This window comes from Gopherus flavomarginatus, chromosome 8 (genome assembly GCF_025201925.1).
Source record: "Gopherus flavomarginatus isolate rGopFla2 chromosome 8, rGopFla2.mat.asm, whole genome shotgun sequence".
Lineage (NCBI taxonomy): Eukaryota > Metazoa > Chordata > Testudines > Testudinidae > Gopherus > Gopherus flavomarginatus.
In genome coordinates this window covers 52,505,373-52,518,200 of record NC_066624.1, presented here as the reverse complement: position 1 = coordinate 52,518,200, position 12,828 = coordinate 52,505,373, and the positions used below count along the sequence as shown (strand labels likewise).

The 12,828-nt window shown below is 49.2% G+C and overlaps 1 non-coding gene across 1 annotated transcript; it reads left to right on the top strand.

Moving 5' to 3' along the window:
- The first annotated feature begins 12,513 nt into the window (after positions 1-12,513).
- TRNAF-GAA (transfer RNA phenylalanine (anticodon GAA)) lies at positions 12,514-12,586 on the top strand. The gene has a single exon. It is a non-coding gene; the product is annotated as a tRNA-Phe (tRNA).
- Positions 12,587-12,828: the final 242 nt, after the last annotated feature.

Sequence of the window (12,828 nt, the reverse complement as noted above, 5' to 3'; positions counted from 1 at the left end):
CGGCACCCCCTAGCACGTCTTTCTTTGTCATGGGAGCTGTCTGCTGCCTGCTTCTCCCTTAGCATCCTCTCTCCCCACCCTGCGGCACTGGCATTGCTCGTCCTATGCAAACAGGCAGGCCCTGATGTGCCCCATGGCACTGCCCTGCAATTGTGGGGGCAGCTGTTGGATGGAGCCATATTGAAATATGGGGATGGGAAAGGCTGGGGACCAGGACTCCTGGGTTCTCCCCTCAAATGTGGGAGGGGAATGGAGGTTAGGGGTTAGAGAGGGGGAGGGGTGGGGCTGGGATCCAAGGCTCCTGCTTTTTCTGGTTTTCTCCACCTCCTGCAGCAACCTTGGTCCTTTCAGTGCGTTTCTTGTTCCAAATTAATTTGCTGACTTGTGTAACCCCAGACGTGGCTGCATCTCAGTGTTGGGTGAGGCACCCTTGACTGCATCACCTCCTAACCGTGTCTCTCTCCCCCTGCAGGTGACCCTGCAGTACTCGGCAACCATCCACAAGATCGTGGAGCACTTTGAGAACTGGGCAGGCAGGGGCCAGGCACCCAGCCCCACCTCCAGAGAATAGGACCCAGCACCCCCTACTTTTTACAGGGATTAAAGAGGGGCAAAGGAGGGCAAATCAGAGGAGGAGGGTGGCCAGGGTCTGAGCAGGGGGTGGAAATTGACTGGTCGGGGGGTCAAGCAGCTGAAGGCACAGTTAGGAAAGAGGCTGAAGGGCAAAGTCAGGAGGGGGGAAGGAGCCGGAGTTAAGACCAGGGGGAGGCGCTGTCAGAGGGTTAAACCCCGGCACAGGCAGGGGCAGAGGGGTAACAGTTATCCCGGTGGGCTGAGACTCCAGTGTTTGCAAACATGGGTGGGGGGATTTTTTATTTCCCCTCCCACAGGCAGCACGTCTCAGCATGGGCTTCCCAGGGCTGGGCTCTTAAAGGCACAGGCATCCCACTGCCTAGACATTGCAGCTCCTCTCTGATGTAAGCTACTGAGGTGCTGCAGTAGGAGACTCAATTCAGTGAAACTGGGCATTCCCTATATGCCCCCCAGCCAGGGGGCTGTGCACCCCCTTCCCCGAATTTCCCCAACACTCCCTTGAGTGGTCAGGTAGTTAAATGCAGCGCTGCAAATGTTGTCACTGATTGCAAATTTGAATGGAAATTGAAAGGTTAATATACATTGTAAAAGCAGATACAACGTATGAAAAATACTTGTACCTGAGAAAGTGAAATAGATTTGGAAAGTCTGGACAAAGCCGGGTTTCCTCACCCAGCTGTTGTGTTTGCTGGCAATGTCGGTGCATTGACATCGGCAGTGTTGGCCAGCCTTAGAATTTCAAATGATGATTTGTAAGCGAGGTGTGAATGAGCTCTCCTCTGACAGCTAGTGATGACAAAGGTTAGGGGGAGGCTTTGGGACCAGACTGTATTTACATGAACTCACCTACTCTGCCTAGGTATCCAGTGGACAGAGCTGGGCTGCCTCTGCTCTAGGTGTCCGGAGGAGGGAAGGTGTGTGGGGCTCCAGCCTGGGACTTTTCCTCCCTCCTGCCAAGCCCTGACTATTAATCCCAGCCCTGGCACTCCTTTCTTCAAGCACCATGTGGGCCAGAGTAAAAGTGTGGTAGGAAGCTGTCGGGGAAAAGACCACCACTTTAATGATTTGATCAGACAGCCTGAGACACCTTTATTTTATACAAGCATATATGCAGGGAGAGACAGCATAGACCAAACGCAAGAGGCTGGCTGCTGCTCTACATGTTACAAATTTTACCAGGCTTATAAAGGTTAAAACCGCAAAACGTAGCACGCTGGTTACACATGTTATTTGCCTTATTTGGAATATAATGATAACAAGCAAGCTGACCAATTAATTTTCCATTTATGGCAAAACCCCAATCTTCCATCTATGGCTTTTCCTGTTATTGTCTTTGCCAGTCAAGTCTGCGGTTTGACCGTTCTATTACTTTTTCTATTACTCAGCTGTTATAACTTAACAGATCTCCTGGTTCCCCTTTATACAATTCTAGTTCCTCTTTTTGGGGCCCTGACCACATCTTTTTGCCTCAGCGTGCCCTTTGTACAGAAAAACAAGTTTAGCAGGAGTTAAAACTCTTGCTTCTAGCTAAGGGCCTACTCTTACTATATTCTTAGCAAAAAGCCTGGGGCCTTGGGTAAGGTGGGGTCGGGGGGGGTTCCCTAACAGCTCCCTCCTTTTTGATGCCTTTGTCTTACATGGCATCAAACTCCTCACTCTGGATATCCATTAAGTCCTGGATCTCCGGATGAGGGTTCTCTAAGTTTGGAATGCTGGCATAGGTGGCTTCTTCTAAGGAAGCATTCAGCGTGGCATAATGCAGGCGATCCTCATTGGCTAAAGTCGATTCCATTAATGGGTTAAGGGGTATCACTGGCGGTGGGGCATATGAAGTGGAGCTTGATCTTGGGCATTTAGGACAACGTGTGTTACAACAGCAACAATACCAACAGCAGAGGCACAGAGTGATTATTATGCCGACCCCTAAGAGAGCCCCTACATACCAGGGGTGCTGGGATGGATGAAGGACCTTTGTGATTTGGCAAAAAATAGCCGTTGTTATACAGAGAGAGGAGACAATGTGGGCAGTACAGAAAGCATTGAGTTCTGCTTGATATATATTTTTAAGGAGATGACATTTTTCTTTCAATTGGGAGATTTTTTTGGACTTTTGATAAAAGAGATAATAGTGTGTGAAATCGATCGGGTATGACAGATGTCCAGTCGAAAGGGACTTGGAACTGTAAGGAAACCTGATATGTTTTTTTCTATGGGCCAATAGATAGCATGGGTACCTGAATTCGTAAATAGGTTAAAGGCTACATCATGTAAGACAGAAGAGTTAACAGAGACACAGCTATCGTTAGCCTGAATGAGGGTTTGGGAGGCAAGGGTTGTTATATGGCCGTTACCTTCCTATTACACATAGTGGTGAACTGTAATGTTTTCTCTAGGTTTGAGTTTTTGAATGCATTGGAGCTGGGGAGGTTCTATTTCTCACATATCCCGGTGGATGACCCAGTCCCACATACAACTTCCCCAAGAATCCTCCCAGATTCGGTATGTGGGAGCCCACACTCCTTTCACTGGCCCATAGGCCTGGAAGGAGCACTGTGAGCACCAACATTTTCATCCAGAAAATCTCCAAGTGTTTCCAGGGCCACAAATCAGATGGTAAGCCTGAAGCATCCATAAGGGCGGTGGGCCAAGCTTGGTGGTCAAGATCATTCCGAACGGCCATTAGCTGGTCGCTCAGAAAATCCTTTACCTTAGAATAAGCCAGATCCCACCACAATGCCTTCCCTGCTTTAGCGATGCTTAAGAGCATTTTAGCAGTAAATCTTGGGTTAAAGAACTAAGGGTGGAGACAACATGTAGTTCGTCCACTCCAGCCCAGATACTGCATACTTGTGCCCCGGATATAAGCCTATGTCCTGGGCCAATTGGCCCAATTTTCATCATGCTGTTGATTTTTTGTAAATATTCCAGACAGGAGCAGCACTATTTGCCCCGTCCCGCAAGGAGCCAGTTAAATCCCTCCTTTGGCAGGAGGATGCAACCCAAGTCTATACCAACCCATGGGTAGCCCCTCAGGAGCAATTGGGGCAGGTAGAAGTGATCTGGAAGTGGGATAAGGGCAGGGCAAATTTGATAGTTCCTAGCCTGGCATTAAGTATGGTCCATCTGAACCCCCTTGGGTTTCTTTTTCCTAGAAGAACCATACCACAACTGCTGGTCATACACTCGGTTACTTTTTCAGGAGGCTTTAGGTTCGTTATATGGGAGAGAAAATACTATAACAGGGTACAGGCTATGTTGCTGGTTACTGAAATAGCCTCTAAGTAGAAAAATATTCCCGTGGTCAGACAAGTCCTGTGGGTACATGTTTGGTTATTTACTAGTGGTGTCAGCAGTGGGCTTACAAGTAAGGCTACTAATTGGAGAAATATTCAGAAAATATTACTTTTCCATCCCCATCCCAAGTTCATTAAAGAGGAGAGGTTAAGGAACATTAAAAGTCTCATTTTCAGGTAGTTTTGGCTAGCTTCCGCAGGCTATTCTTCGAGATTTCGTAGTCTTAATTCACTTAGCTGTCCAGCAGTGAGGCCGCAAGGGAGAGGTTACTAGCACAATCACCTTGCTTGCTTGGAGGCTTTATTATGTCCTCAGGTGGAGAGGTTGTTTTCTTAGCAAAGTTCGAAGGCTCAGTGGGTCTGTCAGCAAACAAAGGAGAAGTTACCAGTTCTTTTACCTTGTCCTTCACTCCTGCCGTCCAGAAAGAGCAACAACGCCAGAAGGAAAGATAGACCAATCATCAGTCAGAGAGTCATCACAGTGAGGAACATGGGCAGGTAGTCAATTCTTGGCACTTCACAGCAGTGTTGGTAATTAACAGGATTTGATAAGGGTCTTTCAGCATGGAGTCAGGGCAGTTCCTCGCTGGTGGACCTCCATGTACACCCAGTCTTCTGGTTTCAGCAAGCAGCAGAGCTACTGTATTTAAAAAGACTTAACACATTTTATTAGTGCCTGGCGATAATTATGCATTGTGTCATCTATTAAATAAATGTCCACCTGAGCCAAAGCCAGCAGGGCACTGTCGATAGTTGCACTGGGTGCCCTGGTAGAAATTTTATAAGAGCTGAGTGCGTTTTTTTTTTTTTTCAATTGGAAGTGGCCTTCTAAATGCATTTGGCCATACTAGATCTGTGAAGCTGCACATAACTTAGTTATAATTTGTCCAGTAAAATTAGGTTCACATTCACTGTTGCTATTTACACGTATGCCAAAGTTTCACAACCATTTTGGCATAAGCCTTTTTATAAGGAAATATATTACTAAAACTAACACATACTCATAAGAACAGCATTTTGGCATGTTTATAAAGTTAATCTGAATATTTACAAAGGGTCCTCATGGAGTGGGGTGAGCTGCCGGTCTAGTCCGGACTGGTTTTCCACTGTTGTGTGCCAGACAAATAGGGCAAGGATTACAATATTGTTGAGCCATGATTAAAAATTTTGAGGCATACCAATGCCACACCCCTGATGCAATCATCCCTCCTTTTCTCACGCGGGCCAAACCATGGGCCACGTGAGCAAGGTAGGGGAACAAAGCCCGGGGCGCAACCAGATGACCATCTGGAGTGCACCACAAGGTGTGGAGAACACCCATTTCATCCCAACCGTCCTTCTCCTTCTTAGACGCTGACTCTTGCAATAGCGCCAGGTCATGAGGGGACGCAGCTGGAGAAAGAGGTTGCAGCATACAAAGACAAAAAATTTCAGAGGGAAGCCATCAGCTACTGGGTCCAAAGAGGAACTAAAATATGTAACGGGTTTGCGTGAGGACCCCTAGGGCCATCCCCTCCTTTTCTCACGACAATAGAGAGTAAAGGGTTTCTTATAATCAGGGAGGCCCAGTGCCAATGCTCAGGCCAGAACATGCTTAACCTGAGTGAAAGTCTCATTAGCCTTTAATGTCCAAGAGATGGGGTCTGTGACCTTATCTACGGTCAAATCTTGCAATTACAACATTTAAACATTTAAATAAAATTATTTTGCTTAAAATATTTCTTTCTTTACAAATATCCTTGCTGATTGCAGGCAAAACTGAGGAATTACTCAAATTACTCCCCATATTTTCCAGTATTTGTTTTATAGGCAGCGCAGGTTTTCAATTACATAACACTGTGTACATTCTTCAGCTAATTCAACTAAATTGTTCATAGCCAAATCAAATAATTGCTATTCCATAATTTCTTTGCCTGAATTTATTTACAAACATTTCACAGACACCAAGAACTTTCTTCTTTAGCATTTTTACAAAATTCAACTGCTGTTTCCTCCAGCAACTACAGAGTTAACTTCTCACTCTCCCTCAAATCACTTGCTTGTCTCCCAACAGCCACTTTTATCAACTTAAGTCACCATTTAAAGTAAGTCCTGGGTATTTGAAATCCCCATGCTTACACTTACTGACTCCTTCCTTTCACTACATCCTCAAAGTTTTCAACCCGTTTTTCAATCTCTCTGTCTGTTGCCTGCCCACCTGGGCCCGATCCTGCTTTTCTTGCTACATTATTTCTTTCGTGGGCACAAGCATTGTTGCACTAACAATTTGGCAAGGAGAGCGGGCCTCCCGACCAAATCCCCTTCTATTTATCCACGCACACCCATCCACATACACACACCACATCCAGAGGCATCCTGTTCAACGATCAACATTTTCTTTATGTCTGGACTTAACACAATCTTTCCCTGAGGCAACAACAACCCCTCAGCATCGGTGCACTACAAAAGAGAATAATAACAGGGCTACAAACAATAAATAAAATAGGGAGAACAACAGCATAAACAGCACAACAAAATTCCTTCCTCGGTATAGTTTGAGAGGAGGGATTTAACTATATTTTTGGGAAGTGGTCTTGCTGGGTTCAGGCAAATTTCAGCCAGCTGGGCAGATCCAATGTGCCCAAAACCTGGTCAGCATGATCGGCTCACAATGCCCACAGGGAGGGAGAGACCTTAACCAACAGTTCCTGTTGCAACGAGGAAGGGCTGGGGTCAGTCTTCTCCTTAGAGTGTTCCTCTAAAAAACTGCCAGGGCCTTATTGTGAGCGGGATCGGGCATATCCAGATACACACCATTTGGGTACAACAGATTGTACAATTTAATTCACACAACAAATTTTTTCCTAATGGGTTGACGGGAGAACACGGACTAAGGAGAAATGCATGTCGGTTAGAGAGGGGACCAAAAAAAAACAAAAACGGTACAGAATGGGGAATGGGAACATTTCCCACTCCTACTGCCGTAACAATATTCTAAGAAAGGGGCACAGACAGAAACTCCTGCAACCTCAGGGTAAAACACAAGGCTTTAATATCTATCAAACATGAGGTAAAAGTACCATTTATTACACAGGAAACAATAGGGAAATTACCAGGAAAAAAGCGGGGCAATGATGTTACTAGTCTCCGGACCCTCCTAGCAACCTGGCTGCAGAGGAGGCGGATTAGGGAAGAACTGGAAATTCGGGAAAGGGGCTAGCTCCGGCACTTCTCCGGGGTGAGAAGACCATCTAGGGTGCGTGGGGCACTCCTTTATAAGGTAGCATTCCTGCTTACAGTAGGCGCAGCTCTTTCCACGAGCATTTAGCCTTCCAGTGCCCTTCCTGCCAGTACAAAAAGCAGGAATCGGAGTTAGGTCGAGGATTCACCCCAGGTGCTCCTAGACCCTGTTTCTGTCTGGAGAACTTTTTATAAGAATTCTGCATGGTTTAAATTTGCAGGACCATAAGTTTAGATTCTGTTTCATCCTTCTTTCTTTCAAGCTGCTGATGAAAACGCTGAGCAGCAGCTGCTAAAATACCTTCTAAATTTTTGCCTTACCAATTACCAATTGCAATTATGGGAGGGGGAGAGGTAGCTTGACCTTCCCCTTCATCAATGGCTACCGGTGGGGCCACTGTTTATATTTTATAAATAAGTCATTTAAATCATTTGGTGGGGATAAAGGCAGCAGTCTAGAGGCCACCGCTCCCCAAAGAGGGGCTCTCGGACCAGCTGCAGACTGGCCCGACAGTCCCTGGACAAGGACTAGTTTTTCCTAAGTTTTTTTTTTTTTTTTTTTTTTTTAAAGTTTAAAGTTTAACTTTTCCTGGGAGTCCTTAAGACCCCCTAGTATACCAATTCCACTTCTGCAAATATTTACATGTCAACAGATTATAATGTACATACATATAAGCAGTAGGTGTGCCTTTTGGTGGGATTAGAATCCCTTTGGATTCACTAGTCCCCATTCTTACTTCAGCTCCCCATCACTCAAGCCACTCACACAAGGGAACGCTTATCAGGATTACCACGGTTCTAACACCAATGTCCTCTCTACCTGCCCTCGGCAGGGGAAATAGGAGTAGGCTTTCGCTGACTTGCACTACAGCAGGTACCTACAAGGAAAGAGGTAAGAGGTGGGGCGGGCCTCCCTAGGGCTTCGACCCTAGCTGGAGAACCCGTGGTCTCCGTACGCCTGCCGCCAGCCCAGAGCACCAGCCTTCAAGCCAACGATGCCTCTGAAGCTATAGATGCAGCGGTACGGTTTCCTGGGGCTTCCCTCCTCTCCGAGAAGGGAAGAGAGCTTATAGCTCCGAGGAGCAAGGAGAGGAACCCTGCGGTTCTATAGAGGACAGTGCTCGAGGAGCGGTCACAGGGTTATGGGTCATGGAAGGGGAGTAAAAAGGGACGGGGAAACATGCACGCACCTTAGCTGGGTAGCCACTTACCAGGACTTGCCAGCCAGGGAAGCTTCACAGTCTCTCCAAACTCAGCTATGGGGCTTGCTTTCGAGACACTCGGTCACAAGCTTTCACTTTGCGAGAGGCTCGGGGCGTCTTCCCACAGCTGTCACTCACTCCGGCCACTCGGCCTTTTCACACAACCACACAAACACTTCCTAAGACGTAACACTCTGGGATTCAGCCCAGTCCTTTCAGATGGGCCTTTCCACGGGGAGTCGACTCTCGGGATGGTATGGGAGACTCTAGAGTAAACACTTGGACCCACGGTCCGAATCACCTCGTCGGGTGTACCGGGAACGGGTACCTTAGAAAAGGGTGTCAGGCCTGTCTGATGGCTAAAAGTTTGAACCCAGCTTGTGACTTACCCCAAACCGGAGCCTATGGACCAGTCCTCTCCCAGACCCCAACAGAGATTTCAAAAGGTCTCTTACCTCTTAGACGGGCCCTGGGGTTGGAAGGAAACTGTCCGCGGTCCTCCGATCCAGGAAAGCCCTCTTGTGGGTTCCCGGCCAATGCACCAAATTGTCGGGGAAAAGACCACCACTTTAATGATTTGATCAGACAGCCTGAGACACCTTTATCTTATACAAGCATATATGCAGGGAGAGACAGCATAGACCAAATGTCAAGAGGCTGGCTGCTGCTCTACATGTTACAAATTTTACCAGGCTTATAAAGGTTAAAACCGCAAAACATAGCACGCTGGTTACACATGTTATTTGCCTTGTTTGGATATAATGATAACAAGCAAGCTGACCAATTAATTTTCCATTTATGGCAAAACCCCAATCTTAAATCTATGGCTTTTCCTGCTATTGTCTTTGCCAGTCAAGTCTGCGGTTTGACCGTTCTATTACTTTTTCTATTACTCAGCTGTTATAACTTAACAGATCTCCTGGTTCCCCTTTATACAATTCTAGTTCCTCTTTTTGGGGCCCTGACCACATCTTTTTGCCTCAGCGTGCCCTTTGTACAGAAAAACAAGTTTAGCAGGAGTTAAAACTCTTGCTTCTAGCTAAGGGCCTACTCTTACTCTATTCTTAGCAAAAAGCCTGGGGCCTTGGGTAAGGTGGGGTCGGGGGGGTTTCCCTATCAAAGCACAAGGGCCAAGCTTGTGAACATCAGGTGCAGCAACAAGAATCCCAGCTATCAGGGTAGCAAGTTCTAGAGCCCTAACCCATTGTGGCCATTCCAGCCAAAGACCTGGCTCTAGGAGGTGTGAGTCACCCAGCAGGAGGGGAAAGATTCATTCTTACACAGCTGGAGACAGGGAAGTTGTGTTCTGGGGCTTTACCACAACTTCAAGCCAACACAAGGTCCCACTGTGATTTGAAGTCAGATTACAGAATTCAGAGTCCTGAGTGCTGCTCATTACACCATGGGATCAGCTTGTGCTGCCTTCTCTGCAAATTGGTGACCCTTATGGGGCTGGCTTGTGTAAGGGGGCTCTTGGCCATTTACTAAAACTTAGTGTGTGTGGGGGGGGTGTTGGTTGGCTAGTTCCCAGCTCCAATAGAAGGGGGAAGGATCAACGGGAAATGAGGACCCTGAGATTGACAGTCCCCAGGGACAATGTGGGGAGGCCAAAGCTCCAAGTTAGCTGCACTGACAGGCCAGACAGTGTAATGAGGGAGGCACCAGGCCAGGGGGTCCCATCCGCCATGTGAGCTGGAACTGCCTGGGCGAGAGTGGGGCAGAGCTAAGGAGAGAGTAGGAGCCCGAGAAGAGCGGGGAGCAGAGCTGCACAGGTGTAGTGCCAGAAACTGCTGCATGTAGGAATTTGCAACCTGTAGCAGTTACTGATACCTGAGGTTATTTTTATTTGCTGACTTGTCCTATTTTGCTAAAACTTGACAGTGGTTTCTCTAGCAGAGACCAATCCCTGTCCCCTTGGTCCAGACATTCTCATTCACATCATGCTAGGGTGACCAGATGTCAAAGATGAAATATCGAGACGCAGGGGGCGGAGCAAAGAAAAAAAAGCCAGAGGGCCCCCTCGCAGCCAAGCGGCAATGGCACAGCCCCATCTCCAACCAACTCTCGGCTCCAACCCCCGATACATCCCCAGCTCCCCCATCTCCTCGCTCCTGGGCCCAGCCTGGGCTCTGAGCTCTGCAGCCGAGCCATGATCCGGGCCCCTCCTGCTGCTCCAGGGCAAGAGGTGAACCAGGCAGCTCCCAGCAGGAGCGTGTCTGCCCCACATGTGTCTCTGCCCCCCGCCCACATGGGTCCTGTCCGCTCCGTACTGCCCCCAGCCCCACTGCGCTGCCCCACAGCCTCAAGGTTGGAGCAGCCTCCGTGCTGCACTCCCAGCCATGGCCATGGCCTGTGTGCAAACCTGGGAGGGAGGAGGAATGCCACATACTTGGGGAAGAGGCGGGGCCAGGGCGAGGTTTTGAGGAGGGATCCAATGGGGCAGTGATGGGGTGGGGCTGGGGCTGGGGCATGGCCAGGGGTGGGATTTAGGGAGGGATCCAATGGGGGAAGGAGGGGACGGAGGTGGGGTTGTGGGGGCAAGTGTCCCTCTGGACTCTGCCTGTGTGCTGGAGCAGACGGCAAAAATATTTGTTTGTCCAGTGTCCCGACCAATCATTGGTCAGGACGTGGAACAAGCAAATATCGGGACAGTCCCTATAAAATCAGGACGTCTGGTCACCCTACATCAGGCATCAAGTTGAGAATCATTTCCCATTTCCACTCTGTGGGAGGGGAGACTTTTAAATGCGCTCTCTGTGCGACTGCACATGGCTAAGCAAAGAGAACCAACCCAAAATCCCCCCTGTGCTTTGGGAGCCAGGTTTGCTGTGGGAATCCTATAGTTCAGATGACTTCGCACCTGGTCATTGTGATTCTTTACCAGTTTCTCTGGCAATGGGGCAGTTTTGTGCAGATGGCTATGTGGTTAAGGAGTTGGAGTTAAAATCCAACAGGGTTTCCCAGCGCAGGTTTGAATCTCGGTCACAGCGAGGCCTGTGTTTTAGCCAGTCTCTAACCCGGGCAATACTTCTGTACAGCCCCCTGAGACACTCTTAATTCTCTCTCCACCCCAAGTAAATCCTCTTCTGCTCCTTTCGTAGAGATCACTGGAACACCACCTCACACTGTGTCCCTGAGGGGTCAGGGAAACTCTCAGCACCTGAAGCCTCTGCCACTCACTTAGTGCCCCACAGAACAGCCATAGCCCTGGTTCTGCTCCTCTCTCTAGCATGCAAAAGGAGCCAAGTCAGCAACTCCATGGGAGCTGCAGAACCAACAGAGAAAAAATAGGTGCTCAGCACCCACTGGCAGCCAGCTCCCACCACTACAGGCCTTGCGACAAGGTCCTCCTCTTCCCCTTCAGTGCCTCTCACTTGCCAGTGATCAGCTGTTCAGTGGGGTGCAGGAGGCACTGGGCGGGGATGGGGAGGAGCAGGGATGGGAAGAGGTGGGGGAGGGAGAGGAATGGGGCAGGAAGGTGCAGGATGGGAAGAAATGGGACAGGGGTGGGGGCTTGGGAGAAGGGGTGTAGTGGGGGCAGGGCCTGGGGAGGAAAGAGGGTTTTTATCCCAGACCCCTCGAGGGCTGGCCCTGAAGGGAAGCACTGACTTATCACAGTGACAATAAAACTGACCAGCATTGCGGGGGAGACAGAGGGAGATCCGCACTCACCAGGTCTCTTCTCTCTCCCAAGGTGAGCCAGACACTGCTCTCTCCTGGCTCTCACTCTAGCAGCTGGACAACAAGGAGCCATTTTCCCACAGGAAGTGCATTGAGTGCCCCTGTGTTCCGAGGGGTGCTGGCGCTGCTGCTGCCTGTGGGGCTGGCAGGGGGGCTGATGTCTGCACAGACTCTCAGCTGCCAGGCTGGAGCGGGCACTTGGGACCTTACCAGACTGGCTCAATGAAGATGAGGGGTTGACAGAGCAACACAGACACTCTCCAGAGCACGGAGCAGCATCCGCCCATGCAGCCAGGCAATGAGCATTTCCCACAGCCTGGAGCCAAGGGGAAGGCGGCAGCTGCTGTTCCAGCTCCTCGGGGACAGGCCCTGTCAGCCAACAGCCACTCACCACAGCTAATGGCATCGGGTTCCTCCGGTGGGGGTGTGGAGCAGCCATTCGTTTTCCTGTCCTTTTTGTGTGCAACTGCTGACAAAAACATCCCAGACAGAGAAGCAACAGGCCAAAATGCTGTCATACAGCTGCCAAAGTAGCTCAGCTGGGAGAGTGTTAGACTGAAGATCTAAAGGTCACTGGTTCAATCCCTGGCTTTAGCAGACCCTGTCATCCCTCTTTGTGCAGGGGTGGCTGGTTTTCTGGGGGCACAGCAGTGCCTACACTCAAGGTAAGTTCCTGATCTTGGACTCTCCAGCAGGAAAACATAGAATGGGTTTCTGCCCCTAGTTGGCACACCTGACCTTTAACCATGAGAGCTGTCTTTCCCAACCTGGCAGGAAAAGAGCAAGGCAGGGTGACCCTCAGGAATGGTGCCAGAGGACTGCTAGGCAGGGACTGGGGA